Here is a 27039-nt window from a genome sequence, read left to right on the forward strand (position 1 = left end):
CCATTAGTGGGAAAAATATATTAAAGGGTTAGTTCACCCAAAAATGAAAATTAAGTAATTAATTACTCACCCCCATGCTGTACCAACTCCGTAAGACCTTCGTTCATCTTCGGAACACAAATAAAGATATTTTTGATTGAATCTGAGGGCTGGATAACTCTTCCATAGACAGCCTGAGGGACTGCCTCTTGACGGCCCAGAAAGTCATTAAAAGAAAAGGTTTAAATATTCCATGTGCCTACAGTGGCTCAACTATAACTTTATCAAGCGACGAGACTACTTTTTGTGCGAAAAAAAACCCGTAAATAACGACTTTATTCGACTTTCCATTACTTCCTTATGGGCGCATGCGCGAGAACTGAGACGAGACCGTTCTTCTTCGACTACTTTTTGGTACCGGCTGCTCACCGCTTAGGAGTTTTACCGCCCCCTACCGTATAAGATGACGTACTGATATAGCCGGAGGCGCAAAACGTTCTGTTTACAAGCAGTACGTCATCTTATACGGTAGGGGGCGGTAAAACTCCTAAGCGGTGAGCAGCCGGTAACAAAAAGTAGTCGAAGAAGAACGGTCTCGTCTCAGTTCTCGCGCATGCGCCCATAAGGAAGTAATGGAAAGTCGAATAAAGTCGTTATTTACGTTTTTTTTTCGCACAAGAAGTAGTCTCGTCGCTTGATAAAGTTATAGTTGAGCCACTGTAGGCACATGGAATATTTAAACCTTTTCTTTTAATGACTTTCTGGGCCGTCAAGAGGCAGTCCCTCAGGCTGTCTATGGAAGAGTTATCCAGCCCTCAGATTCAATCAAAAATATCTTTATTTGTGTTCCGAAGATGAACGAAGGTCTTACGGGGTTGGTACAGCATGGGGGTGAGTAATTAATTACTTAATTTTCATTTTTGGGTGAACTAACCCTTTAAATTGAAAGTCAGTGATTGTGATAGTGTTTAGGCCAGCAGAGAAGGCCTTGCTGGCCCTGACGGCCCACCACTAGTGTATATGGTATGTATATGTGTATGTAAATGTGTTTATGTATGTATATATATATAGATGTGATGATTGATGCTTGATTTGTTGCCACTTGCTCTGTCCTCCTTCCCCCCAGGACCACAATGGAAATAAGCCCTAGGGCAGGGGTTCTCAAACATTTTGGAGCCAAGGACCCCTTTCAGGGGAAAAAAAATTCCAAGGACCCCCCTCATATTTAAAACAGTTATTGAGCACAAAGTTAATGTGTGAGCGGCTAATGAAATATTTTTGCACAAATGGTCTCCACCCAGGATCCTATATGCAGGAATTTCTAATAGCCTACTGAGGTCCCAAAAGTGATCTCGCTAGGGATCCCCTCCCCAAGGAATTTTTAATGTTCTTGATCTACACATGTGCATTTTAATGTGTTTTAAGGCCCCACAATTGGATAGATTTAGAAGCATGTCAGTGGGCAGTGGCATACTTTTTTTTTTGTCAAGATGTCACAAAACACAATTACATCCTGACTTTGTTTGGTTTCTTTTAATGTATGGTGCAAAGATGTATCATATTTTAAACAAAAGCGTCAAATAAAATCAATCAATGAAACAAACAAAAATACAGTTTAACTTGCCTAACGCCCTTAACTATAAACAAGGGGAAAAAGAGATACAACTAAATTTGAATTAAACCCCCTATATCCCTTAATATAGTAAAAATGTATATACAAAAATATTTTCACACTTATTAACAAAGTCTCAGGTAAACAGGTTAGAATCAGAATCCAAGGCATAGCCAATTAGGCAATAGTCAGATAAAGGATAATATCAGAAGTAGGATTACAATCAGCACCACCCATGTTGAATGCAAACGTCCGTTATGCAAACTGACACACCAAATCCTTCTGTGGTCTCAGGGGAAGCTGCTGTCACCCAGAACTGCTTATATATGGAGGGTGTTCGGCCATCCACAAGTGGATTTGTTTGCGTCTCGAGAGACGTCTCACTGTCCACTTTGATTCTCCCTCACACATAAAGCTCCTCTCGGACTGGACGCGATGATACAGACATGGCCGAGGCTACATTTGTATGCTTTTCCCCCTATCGCCCTGCACCCGGAAGTTCTGAAGACAGTTCACAGGGACCATGTACATATTATCGTTATAGCCCCGTGGTGGCCGGGCAGAGTTTAGCTCCCCGATCTAGTGTTTCTCCTTGATGGGCCTCCACTGGAGCTTCCCGTCAGGAGGGACCTTCAGTCCAAAGCAGAGGGCTCTATTTTTCACCCTCAACCCGAACTGTGGAACCTGTGGGCTTGACCTATGAGGGGGTCCAGCGCATAAGGTCAGGTCTCTAAAACTGAGATTGTAGACCATGTCCTCCCTCTCTAAACTATATAAATACTGTTCGTTTTCTCACAAAAACCGCTTGTTTTGTGTCTTAGGCCATCAATGTGTACTTACATTTACGAGTCATTAAATCATGTTTAATTTTGACTTCTCTGTGCTTTTTGGTGGACCCCCTTAGCCTCCAGTGTATGACTGATAGACAACAACGGTTTGACTGAAAAATGTCAAAATTGAAAATACTGTGGAAACAAAGACACCTACATCTTGGATGCCCTTGAGGTAAGCTAAAACATATCAAAAATTAATTTCAGAGTGAACTATCGCTTTAACGGTCTAATTCCTGAAGATATATTTCCCTAATCCTACGCTTCCGTAGACAAATCCATTCAAATGATATGTAAGTTTACTGTATAAACAATTGGTTTGTCTAATCCAAACCATCTCTGAGTAACAGAGCCAAATGCAAAAAGTGTTGCAACTGTCCCCGGTCTCCCCCTGCATTTCCTGAAAACTGAATTTATCACCGACAAAATAAGAGCTTCAATGTTAGGGAGTAGAGAAGGCCTGTGATGCAACATTGGTATAAATTATATTAAAAAGTATCCAGATTCAATATTAGCAAGGCTAAATAAGAACAAGTCATCGAAATGGCATGAATGCCATGTAATGTATCTGAAATTGATACATATCCCAGATAGCAAACTGACATTGAATCAACGTGGAAACATGACAGTTTTGCTCATCGAATTAACGTTGAACCAACGTCAGACGCGTCATTCTTTCAAAACTAACGGAAAATCAACTTGAAATCAACGCGTTGTTTCAACGTTATGAAAGCAAACCAATTTTCGATTTTCATTTAGCTTTGAAGAATGCCGCGTCTGACGTTGGTTCAACGTTAATTTGATGAGCAAAATCAACGTTGTTTCAATGTCATGAGAGACGTCGTTTCCACGTTGATTCAATGTCAGTTTGCTGTCTGGGATGCTAATGAAACAATGTGCAAGTTTTCAAGGTTGTCTTCCAAACAGTAGGGTCATTAGCATATGTAACATTAACCTTAAGTTAATGAAAAGCTGAAAATGGGTAATGCATCTTAAATGCTTCCAAAACAACCCACAAGGTTTCAAACAGACAGATGGAGTGAGAAACCGGGTTTTTAGAGATCAGGGATTTTTGTGATACAGTACCTCCTTATTCCACAGCAGCAGGGTACAAACATTATGTTTATATCAAACTGGAGGTAATGTAATTTCTTTTTATGATGTGATTTTGAGAAAGTATATTGGAAAACTGACAGACACTCAGTTGTACCCCTGGGTGACCAAAGGCAATTATAGAAGTGATATACATACAGCCTGTACTTCTTTGTAGCTGTAGAAATAATTAAAAAAATATATATGTATCTAGACATCTGCAATTTAGCAACCACTTAGCAATTTAGCAACCAGACAACAGCCTAGCAATCACTCATAACAATTTAGCAACCATTTAGTAACCCCATAGCAACCACTTAAAACACATTAGCCTTAACTGCTTAGCATTGCCTTAGCAACCAACTTAGAAAATGCTTACCAAACCCTCCAAATTATGTGAATGTGAGTCATGGTGTGATCGCAAGTACCTGACTAGCAATTAGCAAACAAGTCATAACAAATCATTTTACTGCTTCACAAACTTCACAAAGGCTTATATAACATTCAAACGTCAAATTGATCTTCAAACTGCCGGATACAATGGAGTCTAAACTGTTTTAAACTTTTGAGCAAAGCTTGTCAAGCCAAAATTAAAAATGTCACGTGTATCCTTTTCTATATTTAATACACTTCCATGTCAACAGCTGCTGACTATTAATCTTGTGTTCAACAAACTAAACATCCAGAATAATCAACTAGCCTACTTGTTAATTGCATTTTGCCTACAGGGATCTTGTCAAATTCTTGAAAATGTTCTATAGCTAGATATTTGTAAATAACTTTGACTGAAGAAAGAAAGGTTTTCAGCCTTCTGCTTAATATTGTAGATGTAGCTCATTGCGAGATTTTTTGACCAACTCATAATAAGGGGAAAAAAGGTTTCAGTAAGTCATCTGAGACTTGTCTGACAGACAAAAATCAATGATCAATTTCAGGCAAGCACTACATGCCTTAGTGGAGTCCAACTAAATTGCCACATTCACATGAAGAGCAAAAATGCTTTGCTAGCTGATCGAAGTCTGCGTAACATAACAGTCTGAATGAATCATAGAGAAAGACTTATTTGATTGGCCTGTCTTTTTTATCTTGACAATCTATAAATTTGTCATTGTGATTTATCAATTGCTGGGTAAAAACAAAAGGCAGCTCTTGTCAGGTAATCCAACTCTCTGAATCCATAGTTTCATTGTTATAGGCCATTTTTATTTAGGTGTAAAGAAAGTATGAAACAAATTGCTTAAATATAATTTGTAATTCATTTTTTTTATGTCTGTCTGTCAGATAAACTTTATGGTCAAGCTCAAATTCACATTTGGTCTAGGAAGTGTTTCCACATAAATTACATTTTTTTTACAATGCAATGTATAACAGAGTGGACATTAACAGAGTGGATTTTTTTTTTCAAGCTGATTAAGTTAAATTGAGTAAACGTTTATTTATGCAGTGCTTTATATAATTCAGATTGTTTCAAAGCAGCTTCAGAGTGATAAACAGGAAAATAATCAACAATGCACATTTCATCAAATATAAGACAAATCCAGCAATTATCAGCTCTACACAAGAGAACGATATCTTTATTCAAGTCATTAGTCATTTTCAAGTCACCATGAAGTCATTTCACCATTGATTCAATTCAGTGCAGTAACGGTGCTGATGTTGCAAAATATATTGTGAACATTAAGATATGGTGGAATCCGACTTGTCCCATAGATGTTCTGCTTGCGCACAAGCAGATCCGTTTGCGCTCTGGAGAAGCTTTTAGTCTTTCCGCTTGCAAATTCCATCATGTAATAGAAATCCGCTAAGGCACTGGCCCATCTGCCTTTTAAAGGGAAGAGATGGGTGAGATGAGACTCTGATTGGTTTACGCCCAAAACACACCCATTACTCAGAGAATAGGGACGACCATTTTAGACCATGTGCTGCGCGCAGACTATTTTTCCCGTCGTAAAACTAGCAAAAGTGGATTTTTTGCTAGTTTAACTTCAAGAAGTGCATTTTTTAGACCATGCGCTTAGATCGTTAAAAATAGGGTCCTCGAGTCTTTGGCAAAATGAATGAACATGTTGTGAATGAACACGGTTTGTTTGAGGCTGCATCACACATGTCAGATTGTGGATTTATGTAATTCAATATTTTTCATCTAGCTCCTGCTTGTAGGTCAGGATACGTCACACCTCAAGCCGCTGACTGCTAATAGCTCGAAAAAGGCATTTTTGAGAGAGTTTGAGTAGAGTAGTGTTATTTCAAATAGAAAGGATGGGGGGGGGGGTGTTGTGTTCCATTCTGATATAATCACCCTGTTCTTTTCATCTTTACTCCTTACCATCCACTGTTAGAGCCCTGAAAACTGTGGGGCTCAAAGAATAATTCATTTTTTACAGTAATTTTTATGTTTTATGACGGTGATGAGCAAGACACAGGTGATGAGAGTAGACTGATGAGGGTTGTCAAGGAAACTGAAGAGTGGCGGGAAAACAGCACAGGACTAAACCAAAAACGTAGAAAACAGGGGGAAACCAAGAGTCAAACAGTGACTATTTAGGTAGTTTGGCATGCAGGGATTGCCATCTTTTTTTTAATAATGCCTATTCAGATTTAGTCATTGTACTCTTTAATTGCAGGCAAACAGTACAAAGATGAAGAATAGAGTTACAACATAATGTTTTAATAATAATAATCCAATTAACAGGCAAACAGGCTGAGCAAAACACACTAAAAGCAAACGCGAACAGTTGCCAACCAACATAGAGTGAAGGTATGGAACATAAATACACATGTGATGAACTAAATGGAACAGCTGTGATGATTATTATCCAGAGGAACTAATGAGTGGGGAGAAATTCAAACACATGACATGAATGAAAACAAACTAAAAGTCCATGAAAACAAACACAACTGAATGAGTATGACATTGATCCTATAAATAAAAATGTTTTAAAAATTAGGTGAAAAAAATGTTAAATCATTAAATTGTTTAAGGTTAGCTACAGTGGTGCTATCAGTGGGTCAAGCCTCTGTTACTAGCTCTAAAATTATGTTTTGGAATTAACATCAAAGGCTTGGGATTAGATTAGAAAGAAATTAGTCATGCCCGCCGTGTTTTAAGAACAAAAAAACATTTTGAAATACATAATCCGATCAATGTTTTGAATAATTGATTTCGGGCCATTGAATTATTGAAAAATAATGCACACCAAAGGTGCCCGTATTACCACCTCGGTGTGTATTATATTTCTAAATATTATTTCTCAATTATTCCTTACTCATTTCATAATTGCCTATTTTCCGGACCTCGGAGACCTCAATGGTGGGTACACAACCACCCATTAATAATGAAAATCCACCAACTCCTTTTTATATTCACCTTAAATCAGAAACAGTGTCTTAAAATGAGTTGTTCATGTTTTCACAGTGGTGTCACAGTGGGACAGGCCCCATCCACAACTGGTGACAGACTCATTCCTCCCCTGAGTGAGCTGCACACAGTCCGTCATGCTTGTCTCCTTACTACTGCTAACACAAGCTATGGTAAACAATCTGTAATGAGTCTTCATGTACTCCAGTGATCCACTGAAGACGCAGTTTTAGTTATAGTTTTATTTTTCATAGGAATGTCCTATACTTACTATTCAGGGACATTGCTGTAGCAGACTGATGTCACTAATGATTGGATGTCATGTGGTGTCCTCAGAACAATGTATGTTTTGTAGATAAATAGACGAGTATTTTTTAGGTTTGTCAGTTCAGAAACAGTTGAAAAGAAATTGCTTCTATCTTTCCTGGGGTTTTTGTATACTGAAAATCTTTTAGAAAGATTTTGTCAGCTGAACAACTGACATGTTGTTAAAGGTGCACTATTATAATTATGCCGTCATTAAAATGTAGCAATGTCTAGTGATCTGCGTTACTAGAAACCCGCCCAAAGCTGGGCCATGATTGTTGGTGGAAGGTGTTTGTCCCAGATCAGTTCAGTGATAATGAGGCCCAAATCCAACTTGTGACCATAAGGCTACATTTTAAATTTCAATTGTTATTTTACAGGATTCGTAGATCAATTTTTGTTAGAAAGAGACATGCATGTACAGTATTTTGCAAATGTACTGAGAATAAATGATAATTAAATCCACAATTTAATTATTCAAAACAGAATAATTAGGTAGACTAAGGCAGATCAAAATCTTAAGATGTATAACATTTCTGTAATCATTTAAACCTCAATTCACAAGTTCACACTTAGAAGGAGAAAAGGACGTCTAGAGGTGTGGAGAAAGGGTGGTGGAGGGGTGCTGCAAAACAATATTAATATACTATAATATGTATACATATAAAAAAAATATTGGGGGGAATGATTTTTGTAGAGAAGTTGCTTTAAAGGCTCTCACATTTGGCCATGTGGAGCTGGATGTGCGATGGGCATTAACCGCTGCTGTATTTCCTGGAGCTTTTGAAGTTAGCCAAAAGGTATTTATTTCTATTGATGTAATGTTGGAATAGCTAGCATATTTTAACCATGATTATTGAAATAAATATATGGTCAAGTGGTTCCTAGTTGGAAATGATGTTATGCTGTGGTGCTAGTATTCAATGTTATGTTTAGATGCAATGATTCTAGTTGTTTTAATCAGAATATGTTTTTTTGTTTTATTTACTGTTGTTTTTCCTTTTGTAGAATTCGATTTGTGCAACTGACCACTGTTTTTCCCTACCTTTATTTTTGGTTTTCATGATTTGTGTGTATCTTTGATTTTCGTGGTTTGTGTGTGTGTTTTTGTTTTTTTCTTTTTGTTTGGTTGGCCCATGACTAATCAGTTGTACTTTTTTACATGGTTGATTCTGTGAACTGCAACCAGGTCATTATCTGTAGCTGTGAGCATTGAAACTAAGGGGGGAAGATATTCATGTCACGAACCAGAAGAACACAGACAGGTAAGTATCAATGGAGTTTATTGGAATGGACAGTCTATGATCACAGCAGGGTGAGTAGTAAAGATTCAGATAATGTCAATAGAGCGATTGCAGACAGAAAGGAAGTCTCTTATCTCTTGGCAGGGATGGATGACCGGGAGAGATGGCTGGATGGATCGGAGGGACTGGCTGGAGTCGAGGGGATCAGGGCGGAACCGGGAACGGGAACTGACTGAAGACGGACCGGAGAGTGTGGCTTCCAATGCGGGTAAGTAACAGCAATGTCTATCCAACGGGTACGGAGTCTGTAGCCGTAGTATTGACGAGACCAGACAATGAGGGACTGAGTGGGTGAGTCTTTTATGTTGCTGGTGATTGGGAATGGGAAGTGAAGACAGGTGATGAAGGCAGGTGAGGATGATTAGTAGTCCGGGGAACCGGAACGAGTGGGCGGAGTGATGGTGTCTGGTGCTGACGCAGATGGCTCCGTGACAGTACCCCCCCCCCCCCCCCACGGCCAGCTCCAGCTGGCGGGAAGGACCGACGACGGGGACGACCACGGCCTCTGGGTGCTGGACGCTCCGGGTGAGTATTATGGAAATCCTGGAGTAGAGTGGGATCCAGTATATCCTCCCGGGGCACCCAAGATCTTTCCTCCGGACCAAACCCCTCCCAGTCGACGAGGTACTCCAGGCGGCCGCCCCGTCGTCGGGAGTCCAGGATTTCATGGACTCGGTATACGTTGTTGTCTTCAGGATCTACCGGAGGGGGGGGCACGTCCGCCGCACCAGACCCTGGGGAAGAAGGAGTGAGAGGATTAGTATGGGGTTTGAGAAGGGATACATGGAAGGTGGGTGCAATGCGGTAGTGAGCCGGAAGGGATAACCGATAGGTAACGGGGTTAATCTGCCTCTGTATGGCGAACGGACCTATGTATCTGGGACTCAGCTTACGGCAAGGCTGTCGGAGACGGATGTCCCGGGTCGAGAGCCAGACCAATTGCCCAGGTTGGTATAGTGGAGTGGTGGCTCGCCGAGCATCGGCCTGGCTCTTGTGTCTCCGAACGGCCCGCTGAAGATGAATATGAGCTGAGTCCCAGACCCTCTCGCTCGTCTGGAACCAGTGGTGGACTGCTGGAACGTCGGATGGTTCGCCAGACCAGGGGAATAGGGGTGGTTGGTAACCGAGTATGCACTGGAAGGGGGTGAGTCCGGTGGTAGTCTGACGGAGGGAGTTCTGTGCATACTCGGCCCACGGAAGGTACCGGCTCCAGCAGTCTTGTTGGTCATGGCAGTATGACCGCAGGTATCTCCCGATTTCCTGGATCTTCCGCTCAGTCTGGCCGTTGGACTGGGGATGGTAACCAGAAGTCAAACTGATGGAGACGCCCAAGAGGTTGAAGAAGGCCTTCCAGACTCGGGAGATGAATTGGGGTCCGCGGTCTGAGACGATGTCCTCAGGGATGCCGAAGTGCCTGAAGATCTGCTGGAACAGTGCTTCAGCGGTTTCAAAAGCGGTGGGCAGTCCAGGTAGGGGGATCAGTTTGCAGGCTTTGGAAATGCGATCGACCACTACGAGGATGCAGGTGTGACGGTCTGATTCAGGCAGGTCGGTGACAAAGTCCACCCCGAGATGGGACCATGGCCGGGTGGGTATAGGAAGAGGGACCAGTTTGCCTTCTGCGAGGTGACGAGGTACCTTGGCCATGGCACAGACTGAGCAGCCGTTGACGTATCGGGAAACGTCCTGGGTCATACCGGGCCACCAGTAACGTTGTTGAACGAGCGAGAGAGTCTGATGGCTGCCTGGGTGTCCAGAGCCCGGGGATGTGTGGACTGAGTCCAGGAGGGACAGGCGTAGGCGAGAGGGCACGTAAACCCGTCCCTCCGGACCTCCCGGCGGAGCAGGTTCGCGCTGGGTGGCCTCGGCGATGTGGTCGTCCAGACTCCAATGAATGGGGCTCACGACTAAGGCTGGAGGGAGGATGGTCTCGGGGCGTGCAGGCGTAGAATCCGGCTGAAACATACGGGAGAGTGCATCAGCCTTCGTATTCTTGTGACCGGGACGGTAGGTGACGGAGAAGTTAAATCGAGTGAAGAATGTGAAGAAACCAGCGGGCTTGACGAGGGCTGAGTCACGGAGGACGGAGATATTCCAGGTTGCGGTGATCAGTAATGACGGTGAACGGATGCTGAGCTCCCTCCAGCCAGTGCCTCCATTCCTCCAAGGCGAGCTTGATCGCTAATAGCTCCCGGTTGCCGATGTCATAGTTCTGCTCCGCCGGGGACAGTTTCTTGGAGTAGAAGGCGCATGGATGGAGTCGTGGTGGATTCCCCTGCCGCTGGGAGAGAACCGCTCCTACCCCGGTGAGGGATGCATCCACTTCCACGAGGAAGGGCAGCGCCGGATCAGGAAGTGATAGGGTAGGAGCGGAACTGAAGGCTCTCTTCAAGTCCGTGAAGGCTTGTGTGGCGAGGGAGGTCCAGGACAGAGACTTGGCCCCGTTCTTGAGCAGAGAGGTGAGCGGTGAGCTAATGTGGCTGAAGTTCTGAATGAAGCGGCGGTAGAAGTTGGCGAATCCGAGGAAGCGTTGGAGTTCTTTCACAGTGGAGGGTAGTGGCTAGTTGGTAACAGCGGACACCTTCCTCTGGTCCATGGTGATACCCTGCGGGGTGATGTAGTAGCCCAGGAACTGAATGGTGTGTTGGTGGAACTCGCACTTTTCGAGTTTCAGGAATAGCTGGTGGGTTCGAAGACGTTGGAGGACGGTTTGGACGTGATGGATATGGGTAGACAGGTCGGGGGAATAGATGAGTATGTCGTCAATGTAGATTATGACGAACCGGTTGAGGAGATCCCAGAATATTTCATTCATGAACCCCTGGAAGACGGCTGGTGAGTTGGCTAGGCCGAAGGGCATCACGCAGTACTCATAGTGCCCTGCAGGGGTGATGAACGCCGTCTTCCATTCGTCCCCATCATGGATTCGTATTAGGTTGTAGGCGCTGCGAAGGTCGAGTTTGGTAAAAACCTTGGCGCCACGAAGTTGTTCCAGAGCGGCCGGGACCAGAGGAAGGGGATATCGGAACTTGACGGTGGATTGGTTGAGGGTGCGATAATCGATGCAGGGGCGCAAGCCTCCGTCCTTTTTTCCCACAAAGAAGAAGCTGGAAGCGGCAGGGGAGGTGGAAGGTCGGATATATCCTTGATCTAGTGCCTCTTGGATGTGCTCCTCCATGGCCTTCTGCTCGGGGATGGACAGAGGGTAGATCTTACCTCGCGGTAACACCGCCCCAGGCAGCAGGTCGATCGCACAGTCCCATGGCCGATGAGGTGGTAAGATGGTCGCCAGTTGTTTGTCGAAGACATCCTGGAACGCCTGGTATGGTGGGGGGAGTCGTGGTTGGACTTCGGCGGGGGGGCTTTCGATAGAGGTGGTAGAAACAGGTACAGTCATCACTGGAGTGGCGGACGGAGAAGAAGGCCTCGGAAGGATGGGTAAACAGTTATGGAAACATTCATGGCCCCACCGCAGTATCTCCCCCGTGGACCATTGAACGATGGGTGAGTGATATTCTAGCCAGGGGCGTCCCAGGATGATCTCGGCCGTGGAGCCCTCCAGCACCAAAAACGAGATGACTTCCCGATGTAACCAGCCAATCTCCAAACCCAAGTCTGGGCTACGATGTCCGATTCGCCCGCGACCAAGGGGTTTACCTAGGATGGACTGGACTTGGAGGGTGTGCGGGATGGCTCTTTGATGGATATTGAGTCGATGGAGTGTGGACAGGGCGATGAAGTTACCAGCAGACCCAGAATCAATCAGCGCTTGAACTGAAAGAGAACGGTTTCGATAAGTGATAGTGGCAGAAGTATATTTAACTGTAGCAATGGGTAGGGGTAACTGCATAGTACTCACGGTGGGTCGTGGTGGACGAACCGGACATGTGGCCAACAGGTGTCCCGCAGTGCCGCAGTACAGACAGAGGCCATTGGTGATCCGACGATTTCTCTCAGAGAGCGGGAGATGTGCGGATCCAATCTCCATAGGTTCGGGTGCTGGAGGGCTGTGAGGTGTTGTAGGGCGAGGAGGTGGGTATGCAGGGCTATCTAGCTGGCATGCAGTGCGGCGTTGGTCAATTCGGATGGATCGTTGGATGATGCTTTCGATGCCAACGTTGTCGTCGTAAATGGCCAATTGCAGTCGTATATCGGGGTTGAGCCCGTGCCGATAGGCGGTGATGAGTGCGGATTCGTTCCATCCCAAGGTGGCGGCGAGTGTCCTGAATTGGAGTGCATATGCTGAAACTGATGATCTCCCTTGCCTTAGACGGTATAATTGATCTTGCACGGAGATGGCGTGCGCTGACTGGGAGAAGACCTCGATGAAATGATTGGAAAAGGCAGCGAAAGTTTGAGTTACGGGGCCACGGTCTTTCCATAGGGCGTGAGCCCAGCTCAGGGCTCGACCACGGAGCAGAGAGATGAAAAATGCTACCTTGGAGCGCTCAGTGGGGAACGAGGCAGGATTCATCTCCATATACAGCTCGCACTGCAATAGGAAGCTGCTGCATCCCCCCTCCTCGCCTGCGAAGGGCGCTGGTTGGGCCATGGGACATACAGAGGCAGACGTGGAAGAAGTGGACGCGGTGGCTGTAGCGAGCGTCGATGAACTGGTCCGGGGTATGGCGGGTGGTGGTGGCGGATTCGCCGCGGAAGTAGTGCTGGGTGGTGGTTGAAGCATATTGTCGGTCTGGTCTTCTGTCACGAACCAGAAGAACACAGACAGGTAAGTATCAATGGAGTTTATTGGAATGGACAGTCTATGATCACAGCAGGGTGAGTAGTAAAGATTCAGATGATGTCAATAGAGCGATTGCAGACAGAAAGGAAGTCTCTTATCTCTTGGCAGGGATGGATGACCGGGAGAGATGGCTGGATGGATCGGAGGGACTGGCTGGAGTCGAGGGGATCAGGGCGGAACCGGGAACGGGAACTGACTGAAGACGGACCGGAGAGTGTGGCTTCCAATGCGGGTAAGTAACAGCAATGTCTATCCAACGGGTACGGAGTCTGTAGTCGTAGTATTGACGAGACCAGACAATGAGGGACTGAGTGGGTGAGTCTTTTATGTTGCTGGTGATTGGGAATGGGAAGTGAAGACAGGTGATGAAGGCAGGTGAGGATGATTAGTAGTCCGGGGAACCGGAACGAGTGGGCGGAGTGATGGTGTCTGGTGCTGACGCAGATGGCTCCGTGACAATTCACTCTTGATTCATACAAGTGTGGTGTGTAACGAGTTTTCGTGTGTTTAGCGTGACATGTATAAACTTTTTGTATTTTCTTTTGGGGTTTATTGTATTTATTCATTGCTGTGTGTATTTTCTTTTGAAGTGATCAAGTGATCTGTTGATCGCCCCCCCCTCCTAGTTAACCCCCTGAGCCCGACGGCGTCGTCGACGATGCCACACGTCACCTCCGATAAATGTTTACATAACTCGATGACAGATTTATCGATTTTCTTACCGTTTTTTCCAGCAGAAAGCTAACGAGCTAGCCATCACGGGGGTGTCTTTCGGGTCTTTCTAGCCTTTACAGAAGGTTTTCTATCCAGCCTGGAACTTGTGCTTCCTTTCAGAGGTTTTCAGCAATAAATCCAAACACTTTATGTCAAACTTTGATAATCTTGAAGCCCATAATTCATAAATATTCGGTCATTTTTGCCGCTAGCTCAATGCTAGCGGACATCCTGGATATCACGTGATGTTTTCACGTGATGGTTTTTGACCAATTACAGGCTGATCCGTTGTAAACACTGGTGCGCGTCATTACGCATGAACCAAGCGCTGATATAGTGTAGAGAGATAGAGAGACTCACGGAGACGCGCGATTCACAGAGAAACACAGCGAAATGGACGTAAATAAAGCGCTGGTCTATTTTGGTGCATTGCAGGATGAAGGATTTTCAGGAGAACAGAGCTTTTTGACAGATGAGAAACTAGATTACCAGGATAGACCCAGCTGAAGTGCCATTTATTTATTTACTGTAAAAAAGTATTATAGTAGTATAAATGTATTATAAAAGAATAAAAAGAACATAATAAATAAAAGAATAAATAAAATAGAAATGCAAAACCTGTGATGTGGCCCTCTGTGTGATTGCTGATAGGAACTGTTTTGAGGCTTGGCACCAGTGAATTTCATGAGGCCCCAAACGCCTGGACTTCTTTTGGAAAAATGTCAATAGTTTTTGTTCTGTACAAGTTATAATGTTTATTCCTGTGCTCCAGGACTCCAAAGACATGAACAAACTATTTTCCAGAGGAAAATTGCTTAGCTTTTATTTATTTGTGTGTGATTTCAATAAATAATTGAGTGATTCCATTTCCGATTTATTTTTTCATTTGTCTTTATGGTCCCATAACTTATTTTACATTCAGGTGACATCAATGTAACACAAATATGCTGAAAGTTCAATTTGTCCTGAAAAAAAAGAGGTGTGTCAATTGTCTGTGCACCAAAGGGTTGATATTTTACAAGCTTTTTTAGTAAATGACACCAGACGGAAAATGTATTGTAAAAATACCCTTAGGTCTCAGAGGGTTAATTGTACCATCATCTCTCAAGCTTACATTTGGCCAGTTTTGAGTGAAAACAGATGAGATCAGAATCTTTGTATTTAATAAAAGTGATGCTTTGATTAAATAGTAATTTTGCTTTATTCATTTAATTGGATAGCCGAGCGGGAAAACCTCTAGTGACTTGGGATCTCCTACCTAAACTAAACTACATTCCTTACCTCCAGAGTGGTCGGTTGTGCCCCCGTCTTCATTCTAACCTTGCTTTGCTCACTAAGGACGGGGCCTACACCAAAGAACTTCATAAATGTATGCTTGCTGAGCTGTCAATAAATTTACACTGCTATTCAATTTATCTCAGGAGTCTTTCTGGTAGAACTGCTGTTCTGAGTGACAAAGTCTTTGAAACATGGGAGAAATTGTGTCTGTAACAGCAGAACAATATCATCTTGGTACGTGGAAAGGAAGAGGAATAGACAAGCTAAACTTTTGAAAAATGACTGTAGATCAATGCATCTATGGATGAGCAGTTGGTTTGAGTCCCAAGAAGACGAGATAAAATCAAAAGCATTCCCAATACTGGTAGCTCATTGGATTGTGAAACAAGGTGGAATTTGTTGTAATATATAAATGGTGGTCCAGTTCCACTTGCTGAAGCAATAAAGCCTCAAATATAACATGTTTAAATGTTTAGATGAAGAAAATACAACCAGTGATGATTTATTTGATCCAGATTGGACAGATATAATAACTGAAGCTGAAAGAAAATATTCACAACCACCAGTGAAATCTGGAACAACTGTAACACTTCCTCCTTACAAACAAATTTATCCAACTTTGCCTGAACAATGTACAAGTTCATCTAAACCTCTGACCCAGCTTTGAGATCAAATGGAAGTTCAGTTGACAAAATGTATATTGCATCTGAACAAGCAGCTCCAATAATAACAAGATCTAAATCAGCCTAGCCAAGCAGAGACATGCTGCAATGTACACCAGCTTGTAATTATAGAGTTATGACTGGGGCGATGAGACAAAAGATGATGACATGATCACAGTTGATAAGATCGGTCCTGAATTTTCTTCACCTGTGCTTAAAACGGAAGAAGCTGAAATGATGACAGAAGAAATACCATTCACACCAAAAGAACCAAGCCATTCTTACAGTCTTGCCTCCTCTGAAGAGACAAGATCCAAACAAAGAATTTTGCCGAGAATTGGACTCAGTAGTTTAAGCACATCAAATAACATTAAGAGATATACACACCATTGTGAAAGCTAAAATCCAAGAGACAGATTAGAACGCTTGCCAGCATCGATAACAACAGCCCAATGGGTAGACTTGTGGGTCGACGGCCAGGGAAGACATCAGGGTCTTTGGCAAGCATTAGCTGAGTTCCGAAAAGTAATCCAATAAATCTTGGGAAGCGGTAAAATTACATTCACATCAGTGACATTGATTAAGCAAAAAGATGATGAATATCCAGATGAATATGCTCTGCGTGAATGGAATGGTTATGAGAGATGGGCCCTCTGTGCTAAGAAACAACCTGACAGAGATGATGTACAGTTCACTGACACACTTGTGTCAATCCTATCACTTGGAGTCAATCCAGGTTAAACATTTGACCAAATTATGCAGTGGGCTGGCCGCCTAGAGATGGTTACGAGATCAACCAAAAAGAACGAAACAAGCCATATGGAAGAGGAGTGGTGACAGCTCAATACAACATGGACACAAAGAATAGGATCACTTTCTGCAGCAACTGTGGAAAACGTGGCCACCCAAGAAGAGTTTGCTGGGCTAAAGGAGGTGGAGCAGAAGGTCAAGGTCCATCATTTAGACAGGTCAGTGCAAAAAACCATCACGAAACCTCTCGTGGACTGAAACCAAAGTCTAATTGAGGGAATTATGCGTCCACAATAGGAATTAATAGGAATTAGTAAGAAAAGAGACAATAGTCTTTTCATTAATAGGGGGCCACCTATGTGACATTTTAGTCGACACAGGAGCAGCGATTTCAATAACAAATCTGATCCTACGTACAACAAATGAAACTATGGAAGTTGAAGGAGTTGGAGGAGGTATCACTAAATTTCAAAGTATAGAAGTATAAAAGTTCTTATGCAAGTGATATTGTATGGGGTAAGTTATGTCCTTATACATATGTGTCTTGCCACTATATAACAGGCCAAACAGGTCTGATCCATCACTACTACAATTAGCCTGAAAAATTTTCTTTCTTTTAAAGCTTGAAGTGTTAATATGTTTCCTTCTTATAATGTATGATTTGTGAAAATAAAAACGGCTGCATCTGTGTTGATGAGAGAATGAAAGTGTATGCGTGTTGTGCACAAGCTACATAATGGCCAACCCACACAGCAAAGGAGTCCGTGGCGGACCCGCCCTCAAGCCGGCAGATCCGCCTGACTGTCAGATTCGTTTTCGCTGAGCTAACAGGATCCGCCCAGCCTCCAGGATCCGCCCCGCCTGCGCTTTTAATCGGCGGACCCAGAACGGATCACATCTGAATCCGCAGTTCGGCCCCGCCTGCGCTTTTAATTGGCGGTCCCAGAACGGATCACATATGAATCCGCACTTCGGACGCGCCTAGTGAACGCACTGTACGGATAGTCGCATCTCTTTCGCGTGAAGACTGTGAAGTAAGTGTAACGTTAAGATATGTTTTATTAATGTTATATGTCATTGAAATATAATCATAGTGGTGTACCCTGCTTTGTCGAAGGTTTTGGTAAAATTTTCGCGGATTTTGGTTGCCATTTTATAAGGAGTTGGAGTATCAGAATAGCCTGTGGTGCATAAAGTAGCCCAGTGCCTGATTTTAATTCACATTCCCTATATTCGAGCTCTATCCCGGATGTCCTATGTTTAGTTGATTTAATTTGTGAAAGTTATGCGTAACGTTAAATTCATTGCAGTAACTTGTGCTAGCTTAAGTGCTAACGATGTGGATAATTTGCAGACTGTTGACTCGCTATTGATGGGCATTCAAATGTGATCCGAGTTTACAAGATTAAATAAATGTCTGTGGCACGATTTTTTCATCCATTGACCCAGCAGGAGATGACCATTTTCACTTTTTAGCACGAAACTCATTTCATTTCGTTTAACTTGTATTGCTTCTTCTAATGTTTTGCCCTCAGCAATGGCGCCGGGTCAGCAAATGCCCGTATGTTGTGACGTCACGTCAGGGATGTCCTATGTTTACTTGTTTTAATTTGGGAAAGTGTGATCCGAGTTTACAAGATGAAAAAAAGTCTTGATGGTGATTAACGTTATATCGTTTATTTGACTAATGTGCAGAAGACATCCGTTTTTCTCTGGAATCAAAGAATCCTGATTTTTTAAGCGCTTTTAATCAGCGGACCCAGAGCAGATCACATAACGTTACGGATCCGCACTTCGGACTCGCCTTAACGGACGCCGTACAGTCGCAGCTCCTTCGCGTGAAGACTGCCAGGTAAGTGTAACGTTAACGTATATTTTATAAATGTTATATCTGTCATTGAAATATAATCTATGTGCATTGTCGAAGGTTTTGGTAAAATGGGAAAGTTATCCGTAAATTCATTGCAGTAACTTGTGCTAGCTTAAGGATAATTTGCAGACTGTGTTGACTCGCTATTGGGCATTCAAATGTGATCCCAGTTTACAAGATGAAATAAATGTCTTGATGATTAATGTTATTGTTTTTATTTGACTAATGTGCAGAGGACATCCGTTTTTTTTTTTTCTGGAATCAAATAAAGAATCCGGCCCTCACAGAAAGTTAATTTAAGTGTGCTAACAGAAGTTATAGAAATATAGAAATACTAAAATATGTTCAGTCTAAGTTACTTTTAGCCTATACTACTCCGAAATATGGCCTAAAATATAGCCTAAAAAAGCAGTTTACTTGACGTATACGACAGTCTACGTAGCCTATATTTGGCCTACAGGCCTACTTTTAAAGGGTTAGTTCACCCAAAAATGAAAATTCTGTCAGTATTTACTCACCCTCATGTTGTTCCAAACCTCTATGTGTTTATTTGTTCTGCTGAACACAAAGGAAGATATTTGGAAGAATGTTTTAATCAAACAGAAGTCAATCCCCACTGACTACCAGTATGCATTTTTTCCTACTATGGTGAAATGTGTGTTCCAGATATTTACCACCTGGAATTATTCTATCAAACAGTTAATAGTGTGTTGATGGTAAAATAATTTTAGTTTTGCAGAACAGCACCATATTCATCAATTTATTTATTTTTTTGATTCCACCAGCTCGCTCGACAGAACAGACTGAGCTATAACGTCATGCCACTTCAGCTGCATACTGGTATCCAAAATCCTAATCACAATTTAACATAATTCTGTTTTCTTTGCAGTTTGTTATTAGATCTTGTGCTGAGGACCTAACCCACATGTGTAAGGTAAGATCAACATTTAGGATATGTATTTCATTGTTGGAGCATAGTGACGTCAGTATTAAATGCAAAGTCACTCTCAACTCTATTTGGTAAAGTGCTGGGGTGGAGGTGGGGCAAAGATTGCCGTACAAGTTATTACATCAAGGCTTTATACCTTGTCTGTATTTTAAGGTGTTTTGTGACTTACTTTTAGATTTCTTCTTTGGCCACGATTGGTGGCCAAGATTTGAAGAGAGTAGCGTGGAACATCCTCTCTTGAATGTTCACTGAAGAAGTGGCCAAGAACATTAGCTGGAAGGGGGCGAATGGCAAGAGGGCATTCGGTCTCATGTACTCAAAGACACTGATGTACCGTAAGTCACCCCACACACACACACACACACTGCAACACGCACACCCCACACACACCACACACTTACACATTAAGTGTGTTACCTTACACATGTTCCTAGGATATCGAAGTCCAGTAAGGGAGGGCGTTCTCGCATTTAGCTCCAAAACTCTGGAATGGCCTTCCCGATACGGTCCGAGGCTCTGACTCGCTGACACAGTTTAAAACTAGATTAAAGACGCTTCTCTTTAGTCAAGCATTCACATAATGCTTACCTTTTAGTCCTCTGTTATGCCATACGGAACCGTTTGCCACTGAAACTGCTTAACGCACCAGTGGGGCTCGACAGCCTTTTAGACAAACGGGTCGGCGCGTATGGTTGGGTTGCGGAGAGTTCAGGTTAGGGAGAGTTTGTGAGTTATAACTGAAATCATTATGAACATCAGCTATGCTAATTATTTCCCATCTGCCTTTCTGCTGTTATCTCGGGACGCTTGTCCCGAGAAAAATGGCGTTCGTCAGGTCCAGTTTTGTGTCCAGCCTCTCACGGGGATTTCGGATGCCCCAACGCCTGTGATGAGACGACTCAACGCCTGTGAAGAGACGACTCAACGCCTGCGATATGTTATGGCGCCGTTTGATTCATAAACAATATTTATATTTAATATTTATATTTAAACAATATGAATGTAAGCCAGAGGAGAACTGGCCCCCGACTGAGCCTGGATTCTCCCAAGGTTTTTTCTCCATCCAATCTGATGGAGTTTTGGTTCCTTGCCACTCACTGCATGAAAAGTGGGATTTTCGTCCCCGTAAACTGTCGGAAATCTCCCTAATTTTCGGCAGTTAACGACAATTTACAGACTGTGAACGTCGCGTTCCACTGTGCCACATATTGACGGAAACGAACCATGACGTATGCATGGAGCGCTCGCGGAGGTGTGAATGGCCCTAATTAGCATATGAATAGCAGCACTGCGCGCGCCTTGCCAGAGAATGGCTTGAATTTCCTCACTCAGTATTGGTTGAAATTCACTACATTTAAACAAGATAATCACTCGTGATTGGTTGGCAGATCTGTTATTATTGGTCAGCTTACATAAAATTATAATAATAATTATTTATTTATATATATTCATATGATATGCTATTATGTTGTATATTCATGTCATTGTTATCCTATGGACTAAACTATTATTACCATCAAGGACATGAATTTATTGAGGAAAGGAACATATGCCAGATACTGTTTATTCAAAGAAATAGCTTTATTAGAACAAACACACAATGTACAAAGCATAGGAGAACATCTTCAAAGCACAGAAAACATGTCCTCCACCCTCTGGAAACATGGGATAACATACATAAAGCACTACAGTTATACAAATAAATCAATAATATATTGCATCTTTATTCAAAAATAAATTGCCCTGAATGGCATCAGAATTGGGCACCAGATATATCAAACACAATGTACAGTGGAGGCAGAATTGTGAACAAATAATAAGGATGTAATTTATAGGGATAGTTCAGTTTGAAATTAATTTTTGATATGTTTTAGCTTACCTCAAGGGCATCCAAGATGTAGGTGTCTTTGTTTCCACAATATTTTCAATTTTGATATTTTTAGGTCAAACCGTTCTTGTCTGTCAGTCATATAATGGAGGTCTATGGTCACCACCTCAAAGAGCATGCACAGAGAAGTCCAAATTAAACATGATTTAATGACTCATAAATTAAGTACACATTGATGGCCTAAGACACGAAACGAGCGATTTGTGAGAGAAAACAAACAGTTTATATATACAGTATATATATATATATATATATATATATATATATACATACATACACACACTGTTCATTTTCTCACACAAACCGCTCGTTTCGTATCTTAAGCCATCAATGTGTACTTACAGTTACGAGTCATTAAATCATGTTTAATCTGGATTTCTCTGTCCATGCTCTTTTAAGAGATCCCCATAGATTTCCATTATATGACTGACAGACAAGAATGGTTTGACGTAAAAATATAAAAATTGAAACTACTGTGGAAACAAAGACACCTACATCTTGGATGCCCTTGAGGTAAGCTAAAACATATCAAAAATTAATTTTAAAGTGAACTATCCCTTTAAAACTCTTAATTCAAGTCCTGTAGGCTCATCGGGGCGTAGTGAATCCTCCACCTCCAAGTCTTTGCGACGCGTGCTTGAGGTGCTCACACAAGTTCACCTTGATGTACATACACCTCAGTGGCTATGGAACCAAATTTCATGATCCCTTCTGCAAAGTTGAAAAAGACCAATGATTTAGATGTATGCAAAGACAATCTGCCCCAAGTCCCCACATTTGTAAGCAAAAATATGTTTCCTTTGCATCCACTACCTGGTTTCCTTCAGGCGATGGCGGATGTCGACCAGTAGTTTCAGGACATTTTTCTGGAACACTGAAATAAACAAACACATTTGGTGAGGTTTGCAATGCTCTAATTAGAATAGCAAAGTTTGCTAGCTCACAAGAGAGAAGGTGTCTATTAAAAGTGTCTTCTCCACTGCCAATAGATCAATACTTACCAGTCTCAGTCACTGCATCTACACCACAAAAAATGTGTTATACAAGTTATCAAATGATGAAACTGAACATATTTATAAGATGATAAATAATAAATCTGCAATATTGTAACAATTAGAGATATATCTATAAAACTTGGTGAACTGCAAAGTACTTTGATGAAAATTGCGGCCTTAATTGTAAAAAAATTCTAAATTACTTGATTTCTTGTTCAAAGCAATGTGTACACTGTGTAACAGGCATCCAGGGTCATATGACCACCACCTGAATAGCAAAATAATCCTAAATGAGCTTGAACGCAGCCGACAACTCACCGTGCCTGTCATGTGCTGAGATCACTGCGCTGTACTCTTTTATCATGTCTGGACCTGGGCGGGGGACTGGGGGCATCACTACGGGATCGGTCTTCATGGATTTATTAGTTCCATATGGTTATACCTGAAATTAAAATAATTTTGTAATTATAATACGTTTCCTGTTGTGTTAGTATATGTGCACTGCAAGCCTCAGCACACAAACAAATTCCTTATGTGTGCAAGCACACTAGATAATAAAGCTCTTTCTGATTCAGATTCAAAGTAATAGCAGTGATTTGAAGACTGTGTGCCTCGCACGTGCCGTGACCCATCATGTCTGGACCTGAAGGTGTGCCTCGAACAATCTCTGTGCAGGACCTAAAGGTGAATCGAACACTGGACCTAGTAACATATAAACTTGGCCAAACATTTATGAATATAACATGCCATGTTCCAGTTCTCTTTGGCGTTTTCACCACTGTCTTACTCTCAAAGTCATCCGTAAACACAGACGTTAATACCAAATTAGTTTAGTTTTACTGTTTATTTGACTGGGGCCTGATCAAAAGAAAAGAGGATGAGATCACAACACGTAACGTTACCTTGTTTAGGTGTTTTTTCTCCTATCAGGGAAGGGCACCTCACTCCTTACAGCACCTGAGAGACAAAACAAATGCGTTAACAAACATCACAAACAGATGGAGTTAAAGATTTCACTCCATCACACAACAGCGTTGCAGTTTTACAAACAAGGATAGCCTACACTAGAGCATACAAGCACATTACGAACTTTGAGTTTGTATGATCCTGGCACATATAATTTCTGACGATATTCAGAGTAGCACGCATTGGGAAAAGCCCGTTGAACACCCAATACGAGTTAGTTTGATTACTAGCAAAGAATGGTAGCTACCTAGCAGCCAGATAACAACGTGCAAAATACAATTTAGTGTCAAGAATTAAGAGCAGCAAGCTAACGCAAAACAAAAAAACTGTGCCGTTAAGGTTAACGCCCTTGAACATTCGCGGCAGTAATCACAGCAGGTTTGTGAAGTTTAAGACAATAACGCTAAACTACCAAACACTAGCATAAGTAGACATGGACATAGAATTCACTAGATTGGACGAACTTACCTTCAATTTAGAGGAGATGGGTTCACCAGTGATCATGACGGCGATGTAGGCTGAATATCTGTGCCGTTATTTTCTGCTTGAAAAACCAACCATGTGAAAAACACGCTGAATCGCGCCGCTCGCGCCACATGGCTCGCATGTTGCCTCGGCCTATCAGAGTGGCTGGCTTTACAGGTTGGGTTATGATGATATGTTGCCTCAGCCAATCAGAGTGACGTTCACTGGATTTCGACTGTGGTTGAAATCAAAGCTCTTGATAGAGTTGTCCGACCTCGGCTGTCCATGACTTTTCTGTTGCTGTTAGTTCTTTTTAAATTAGGAATAAGGTGGATAGACCTAATATAGGCTACCATGAAATGAAAAATACAAATACAGGGTGTGCATAAATAAATAACTTGATTAGGCTACTTAAAATAAATAAACCAGTAAACCCCCCCCCCCCCCCCCCAAAAAAAAAAAAAACATCTGGTTATAACTGTGAATTAACATCCAAAGATGTTATCATATAATTTGAAAACTGCTTCTGTAAATATTATGATGAATCCTATAATTTTATTAGGTAAATTTCATATTCATAAGAGTAAAATTAATAATTCTAAACCTTGTTTGAAGTTTTTTTTTTTTTTTGGTCTGATTTTCAGTTGTATATTGAGTCTCTCTATCGATAAAAAATGTAGTGATACAATTGTATAAAGAATATTGAAGCTAATTGAAAAGTGAATTAATGTGTATGCTATTTTCTTTCTTTAAGTAGTACAAATTACTGGTTTCTAGCTTTCTCTTAAATCATTAATAGATAGTCCTTTTCCCCTTTTTATTTTATTTTTTCAATTCTGTCCTATTTTTATTTTTTCTTATTCATTTATAGTGAAATTATTATTTGTTGATTGTTATCTTTTTGGATATCATGCTATTGTTGTAATTGTTGTGCATTATGTGTAATGTAAAAACAAAACAAAAAACACTGTGAGCCTGATCTATTTCTACCAGAGATTGTCCTAGAATGAGGTATATCTTTCAGAAAAATGTTACCTGGGGTGAAACTCCCCTACCCTTATTTGCATGTGTATAGCTCTCAGCATTTTCATTTACATGTCAAAGCCTCCTCTAGATTTAGGAAAAGGGGGGTCATGGGGGGACAACTGGCAAGCAAGGCCTACGTCAATTTCCGGCAATTCACGGCAGTTTTGGGTGTTGCCTGTAAATTGCCGTGTGCAGTCGTAAACCTGAACTTCCACGACAATCTACAGTGCCGCTTACTGACGAAAATCCCACTTTTCATGCAGTGACTGTCGCCTTGCTTTTGGCTTGCTTTGAGCTTGCTCAGTTGGGGTTATTTAGTGTTTAGCAATGTTGTTGATCTGTGTTGTGCTACTTTCATGTTATCAGTGTGAAGCTGCTTTGATACAATCTGTATTGTGAAAAGCGCTATATAAATAAATGTGACTTGACTTGACTCACACCACACACCTCACATCCACACCCCGCTCACGGACACTGCAACACACCCTAAACGCACGCACAACACACACATCACACACCCTCACACCACACACCCCACACACATCACCCCACACGCACGCACGCACGCACACCACACACCCCACACGCACGCACATCACACACCCTTACACCACACACCCCACACACATCACCCTACATGCACGCACACCACACACCCCATACACACATAAACACCACACACACCCAACACCACCGCACACCGCAACACACCCCACACGCACGCACGCACACACACCACACATCACCTACCACACACCCCACACGCACACACACCACACCCCACACATCACCTACCACACAACCCACACGCACACCATACACCCCACATGCACACCCAACACCGCACACACACACTCTGCAACACACCCCACACGCATACACATGCCACACGCACACCCAACACCACACACCCCACCACGGACACCAAACACCACACACCCCACACGCGCACCACATACCCCACCCCACATGCATGCACACGCGCACACCACACAACCTTTACGGCTTAAAAACGCAAAGAAGTGGAAATCTTAAAAACGCCGCTCCACCGTCGTGTTCCCGTGTAAAGGGTAAAAACTTTTAAATGCATCATTACATTCAAATTGCAAACATGAGGAGAGTATCTGCATGAAAGACCCACAACTGGCAGATAAACGTGCGATAACATTTCCCTCCGAAACGGTAAGAAATCAAATTCAATTGAATGGAGGATTTTATCTGTGACGAGATGATTGACAGGGCAGTTTACAGTGACAGGATGCACATGACAGATCTGTCCGTTAAGCTTGCCTACTCTTTTACTACACACTCATAAGTATGTACTTTTGAGTTGCAGCAATTGTAACACCAGCTTATTTTCCCAAGCAGATGAAGTCAAAAGATGCCCTGGCAACACTGATTCGTTCCAGCCAAGAATTGGGCAGTGCTGGCTTAAGTCATAAGTAGCCCAATTGCATGCTGAATTTAAAACCTAATTTTGTGCTTACAGGTGCTGTACGTGCAAATGGTTTGTGTCGCACAGACATGATGTTTTACTAACAAAGTTCGGGAGGAGCATGTTCAGAATTAAACACAGGTGGAGCACATTCAGGTAATCAAGCCTAATTAGACACGAGTGGAGCGCACTCCCAATCAATGAAGTAAGAGGTATATATACAGCAAACTTAACTCAGTTCATTGACAGTCTAACAGCATATTGGTTCGACCTTTTTGCTACCATGTCTCAACTCCAGCTCTTCCCATCCGATGATGAATCCAACTTCTCACCGGATCCTCAGCCAGAATCAGCTGACCCAAGGACCACTCCTTCTCCGCCCAACATTTCAACTGATCCCAAGGCTTCTCCACGCGACCGCCTGCCTACCCGAACAGCTACACGCTCGCCTAGACGCAGAGGCCAGCCCTCGCCTCCACCAGCGAGACATCACAATCCCTCCCCTGCTTCTTCCTATCGCTCGGCAGTCCCAACAATTCCACCAATTGCAAAGTGGACAGTTCTAGGATTGAGGCAAGCGCTGATAAATTCGGATGTTCAGTTCTCGCGAAGGATGAACAAAGGAACTATATGCCCTCTATGTATCCTTGCAATCGACTAACCTCTCTCCGAAGTCCATGCCGGCCCCGAAAAGGACCAGCAGGCAAAGTAAAGCTCAGGATTCACCTCGCTGGACAACACCACCATCCCAGCGTACTAAATCTAGTTCTCTTCCAGCATCAAACCGCAGCGGAAGGCCTTCAGCAAGCTTGGGCC

General features: G+C 42.6%; 2 long non-coding RNA genes across 3 annotated transcripts; one reads left to right on the forward strand and one right to left on the reverse strand.

The window, feature by feature from the left end:
- The first annotated feature begins 18847 nt into the window (after window positions 1–18847).
- Window positions 18848–26509, forward strand: LOC148977224 (uncharacterized). The gene is made up of 3 exons (XR_016145602.1): window positions 18848–19433; window positions 19624–19783; window positions 26278–26509. It is a non-coding gene; the product is annotated as an uncharacterized LOC148977224 (long non-coding RNA).
- On the reverse strand, window positions 21764–24160 carry LOC120464174 (uncharacterized). 2 transcript variants are annotated; one of them, XR_016145600.1, is made up of 6 exons: window positions 23766–24160; window positions 23234–23288; window positions 22650–22773; window positions 22338–22355; window positions 22150–22210; window positions 21764–22047 (listed from the first exon to the last, which is right to left on the reverse strand). It is a non-coding gene; the product is annotated as an uncharacterized LOC120464174 (long non-coding RNA). The 2 variants fall into 2 exon arrangements; XR_016145601.1 differs by lacking the exon at window positions 22338–22355 and having other exon boundaries at window positions 23766–24159.
- Window positions 26510–27039: the final 530 nt, after the last annotated feature.

Source organism: Pimephales promelas, chromosome 11 (genome assembly GCF_988280905.1).
Source record: "Pimephales promelas chromosome 11, fPimPro1.hap1.1, whole genome shotgun sequence".
Taxonomy (NCBI): Eukaryota; Metazoa; Chordata; class Actinopteri; order Cypriniformes; family Leuciscidae; genus Pimephales; species Pimephales promelas.